The following is a 6,000-nucleotide window of genomic DNA, read 5'->3' on the forward strand; positions in this document are numbered from 1 at the left end:
CTCTTTCCCATTTTCACTTCTTTGACCCTTCCGCTGCTTCTCCAAGTTTCTCCTCCACCCACACTCACAGAATCCCTCTGAAAATAACTGCAGTGAACAATTACTGCTCAGCTTATAGTGAGGGAGCGATGGAGCAGCAGGCTGAGAGATCATTTATTAATTTTTTACCACACAAGGCAATATTTTTCCTGTGGTGCAACATTAGCAACATCATGTGAGGACCACAAGATCGAAAAGCACCATTGTGATAACCTTGTTTAGCTGCATTTCTACGCATGCACCCAAAACACAGCAGTTCATGTCACCGCTGTCATCAGCCACTAGTGTTATTACTCTGTTCTAATCTCTCTCTTTCTGTCTTTTCGTTAAGAATCTAATGTAATGTAGTGTATTTACACCACACCACTCATGGTTTTCAAATGTATTTGCATATATTAGGTAGTGAATTCAAAGTGTTTTTTAATTCTATATTTAGTTCTACAGAATTCCCAACAAGAAAAGACTGGAAACAGTTTATATTTGTAATAAAAATCATTTTTCCACATGGCACGACCACACAGATTTTTAATTACCAGCTTTTACTGAGCTGCGTTCATTTATAGCGAAACTGCAAGGCATGAAAGTTTCATTAAACCTTTGTCAGATACAGAATGACAGAGTGGTCATGCTGCCAAGAGTTCATTATCTTACGTATTCCAAGAAAATATTCAGGTTTGGTAAAAACAAATTAAAACCAAACATAATGTACTTCTACTCTAACACAAATCAGTGATATGCCTGCTGCAGTATTAACTGAAAAAGGCCATTTAGTTGTTTTTGGATTATTTTATTAATAACAGCTGTCCACACATGTGTCTAAAACCTTATTCAGTCTGAACCAATGACTCCTTATTGCTGTGATGTTATGAATACTGAGTGGAAAAATACAAAATAGAAACATATAATTTCTCACAAGAGTGAGTTTTACTAACTCTACTAATACTAATAATGTTCCTGTAGTATTATTAGACAGCCATTTAAACTGTGTAGGGGTGTGTATTTCATTGTATCGTTTTTGGTTTGAGGACCAGATGAGAGGAGAAAGGAGCTGATCAAAATACTGATACAATCCTTTGACTTGTCTTCATTTATTATCAAACACTGAGAAGCAATAAAGCAGCAGTATATGAGCTGTTTTCAGACTGGGTTAAAACCCTGAGTTATGACTCTCCGGCTGCATAATGCACATTCTGACACATTTCCTTACTGGATGTTTGCAGCCTGGGGGGTGGGAGTAGGTACAAGAATTCACCATTCAAAAAGTGAAATAATCAGGAACACAGAAGGAATTAAAGTAGCGTTGGACTCATTGCTGCTCATTTCACATTTATTTCGGCAAACGTCTTCCTGTCCGACTCCGGCTCATGCACTGGCAGAGCCACAAATCAAAAACAAGCTGACATTAGAGGTTCAATCAGCCGAGGTATTGCGGCTGAATCTCCAAACTGCCATTTGAAAAGGTCGTCAGTGCTCCTCGAGTGCAGAACGAAAAATATACCGACTCGCACTCCTAAACAATCATTGCCTTTGAAGAGCACAGGGACGGAGGTCATTAAAAGTTTACGCGGCTGAAGCCAAATCTGATAAACGTGGCCTTTTTAACACTTTGGGCAAGAATCGAAAAGGGAACAAACGTAGGAAGACAGAAGATTAGAGTCTTGATCTTCAAAGACCATCATTCCCTCTCTAATTGTTAATGTGGATTCCCAGTGTGTGTGTCAGTACCTGTCAGCCTGCGCCGGCTTAAATATCTGTACATAAAAATACATCATACCTCAGCTTTTCACAACTAAACCCGCCTGCGACATTAGTCTCTATTTCTAGAAGCGCTCAACGCTTTGTTCTTGAAAACCTATTATTTCTTGAGTCTCAGCTTTCACGGGCTTGTTCTGAAATGCTGTGATTACCAGCATCACACTGATACTGATACGGCACATTTGGAGAATGGCTGCGTTCAGTAGGTGTCAGTGTTGCTCCATGGAAACCTTGCAGCCTACTGGATTGAGCTGCGTTTATATGTGTGTATGTGTGTGTGTGTGTGTGTGTATGTGTGTGTGTGTGTGTGTGTGCATGCATGTCAGTGTCATTTGCACCTTGTCAACATAAATCCACATGATACCACAACACACACAAACAAAGAACACACTCACTAATCTTGTCACCGGCCCTGATTTCTACAACTATCAAGCAGATGACACATTCTTCTTCTTTGAGTGCCTCCTCCTCTTTTCCTCTTTTCCAACTTATTGGCCTTTTTCTGCGCTGTGAAGTGCTTTACCCTGTGGCCACACACACACACACACACACACACACACACACACACACACACACACACACACACACACACACACACACACACACACACGCTAGCAGAGCGAGGGAGGAGAGGCAAGACAGACTGAGTGTGGGTGAGAGTGGAGAAGGATGATAGCTATGGTTTGTGTTTTCCCCTCTTTTCTCTCATGGTAAAGTGAGCCACCCAGAGCAAAAACACACACACACACACACACACACACACACACACACACACACACACACACACACACACACACACACACACACACACACACACACACACACACACACACACACACACACACACGCCACTGGCTTCTATTCTCTTTATTGCTGGGAAGACTAGCGAGCAAATGGAATGAATCGCTACGAGGGGAAACAAGCAGGAGGAAACGTCAAACACGCTTACCTGTGAGCTGTGTGTGGACAGAAGGTGGAGGTTTGACGGGAATTTGCCCTTGCAATGATTTTTAAGGGCCACAAGCAGGATAAAGTTTGTGTGTGTGTGTGTGTGTGTGTGTGTGTGTGTTATCAGTGTCTCGCAGGATGATTTAAAAAAGCTTTAACAGTGTAATGTCCACCTGCTTCTCTCTGCTTTTGCTTCTCTCCATCTCTATTTTTTCCTCCCACCACAACTTATTAGCCGGCCTGCAGAGGATGCCAAGGAGGAAAAAAATTCAAGGCTACATTTCCTCTCCCTGGCTAAGCCTTGCTGCCACTATCTGGACAAACTATTGACGGTCTCCGAGCCAGCAGACAGAGGTCTGTCTCTCGCTGTACTGAGAGAGTGCGATAGAGGGAGAGAGAGAGAGAGAGAGACAGGCGCTGGAGCTGGAGAAGGAGACAGATCGGATTAGATGAGTCGCAGTTATTCCATTACCTCTCAGCTACGCAGGCATGAGTGTCTGTGCGTGCACACACACACACACACACACACACACACACACACACACACACACACACACACACACACACACACACACACACACACACACACACACACACACACACACACACACACACACACGGACACTTATTTAGCCGGAGACAGCAAATTTTCCTTGCTGAACGCAAATGAAACATCGCGGTGGAGGAGGTGGAGGAAAAATGTGAAATGGTGAGGAAATTGATTGAGCAGCGTCTCCTTTAATTGCATTTTGAACGCCGGTTCTGGAAGCTCTTTGGGTTCAGTGAGAATTAAAAGTATCCCGGGATGTCTTCTGATGATTCTGTCTTTTGAGTAGCTTAGCAGCGTAATATTTAATAACCCCTGAGTAAACACTGGGAGGAATTGCTCAATAAATAATTGAAGAGAAATTTATAAATAATTTTCCTCCCTAATCTACTCCAGTGCACTGCAGCCAGGTCCCTGAAGTGATGCTCATCCCTCTGGACAGGCAGCAGTTCAGCGCTCGTGCCTCATGATGGCGCTCTGGGTTTATCTGAGAAAACATCTCATGAGGAACTGAAATAAAAAAAGGAAAAAAATAGGTTATTCACGAAAGGAAAAAAAAAAATACTACATGCTTTTAAGAAACAGGCTCTAACCCTCTATTAAAATCCTGCTTTTGAGAAGACTACTTTTGTTATCGCTGCTGTCTCAGATTTCTGGGCGTTTTCAGGAAATGAGAGAGGTTTTGTGCTCCTCGAGCAGCTGCTGAGTTCCGCAACCTGCTCCTGGGTTCTGTACAAAATGTCAGGAAGTATTTTGAAGCAAGACCGTTTGACTTTGGACTTTGGATTGAGGTGTCTGTCATGTGTGCTAATCCTGAATGGGAAAAAAAAATCACAATTAAGTAGTAATTTTGTGGTCATTGTGCTTGTCCTTCCATCCCTTCACTCCTTTCTTCTCTTTTTTTATTTCCAATTTTCCCTCTTCCCTTCTGTTCCTCCCTGCTTCATCTGGTAGGAGCCTCGTACACGATTAACAACTGTTTGCTAATGAGAACGAGTGGGGGCTCATTATTCATTATATCATTAACATTTAATTGCTCTGTGCTAATCCTAATAACCATCTCACACAGTTTAATCAGCTGTCACTTTCGGGTGCGACCACATCCTCAGTGTTTGACACCAGGCTGCCGCGTGGTCAAGGTTAGGCTTCTGCTCACGCTGAAAGTTTGCAGATCAGAACTGTGGCGCTAACTTCTGGCTGGAAGTCGTTTCAATGTCACGCTGTTGATTGACTGCGGATTGTTTTTCCACCTCAGTTTCAGTTGTTTCTGGCGTCCCTTTCCTTCTACTACTACTCCTCCCACTATCTTTAGTTTTTACTCTCCTCTTTATCCATCTCTCATTGTGACTGTTTATCTCTCTCCTTCTTCTTGACCCTGATCTGTCTCACAGTGGTTCTATAAATTGTACAGGGTCCGAGCAGTGGGATGAAGGAGATGCTGACACCCTGAGTGGCAGGGGAGGAAGAGGGGCAGCGGGACAAATCCTCCCTCTCTCACCAACTTATCAGCGGAGGAAAGAGGAGATATTTGTACGCGGATGTGAAAGGGACAGAGAGAGGGAGGCTGGATCGGGCGGGGCGAGCGAGGAGAATAAGGGGAGCGAGCACCCACCCAACACAGTCATCAAGTCCCTTCCATCCATCATCTGTCTCAGCCCAAAGGCTCCACTGCTTCATCAGCATCAGCTCCTTGTTCTGCGTATGTGTGTGTGTGTCTGCGCGTGGGGATTTATGAATACGTGTTTTGTAAAGGCAAATTTAAGATTAAAGACTAAATACATCCGCCGTATTTCTGTTGGAGCCACGGTTCCGTACTCTAGCTCCGGCTTTAGAGCGGCTAATGCAGTTCGCGATGTGTGGCTGTGCCGAAGCCACAGGTTGAGTTTTCCTCATGAGCTCAGGTTAAAGTGGAAATCCTGCAGCGATGACTGGTGTCAAGCTCATGGTCCAGAACACACATGACCAAACATGCAGGCAAACCCTGGTTCCTATAACACATATACTCAACGCCAGCATCTCCGTGCTCCCAGCCTCGTAATCCTCGTAACAGGAAACGCAAGGTATTTGAAGCTGTGTGAAATTCTCCTTTTCCACAACGTAAACACAACCCATAAACGATTCAAGCTCTAAAGTTGAGGTTTTGGATGACAAAAGAAGAGTTGTGCAGATATATAGATGTGGGTGGACGTAGAGAATCCAATACTCAGCATAGGCTGTGCAAATATATGCCTAGTTATCACCTAATTACCTGGAATGCAATGCGCCGTGGCACTTTTTGCTACTACTCTAAGGGAGACAAGAGCTGTGCAGCTTGTTTTACTGGTGTTCTGTGGTTTATTTGAATTAAAGTAAGTTGTTCGAAGCAATTTCATATCTTTTTAAACATTTTAAACATGCTAGACGGAAATTAATGTAAAAATCTTGCAATTGGGAACATGGGAGCCACTCAGGCACAATAAATGTTTTAAAATCATTCTGACATTTCGTACAAGCCGACCTCCGTGTAACTTAACCTTCGTGTCTCATTTTTTATTTCTTCCTCCAGCGCTGCTCATTCGCTCGCCGGTTGCCTTTGGCATCAAACTGCTAATTGTGCTTTAAGAGCAAGATCTAATTGTGCAGAAAAAAAAAATGGACTGGAGAAATTATCCAAGCTTTTAGTACTTGTTTATTATTCAGTCAAATGCCAAAACCAGTGGTTAATGCTTTCA

This window comes from Betta splendens, chromosome 1, assembly GCF_900634795.4.
Source record: "Betta splendens chromosome 1, fBetSpl5.4, whole genome shotgun sequence".
Taxonomy (NCBI): Eukaryota; Metazoa; Chordata; class Actinopteri; order Anabantiformes; family Osphronemidae; genus Betta; species Betta splendens.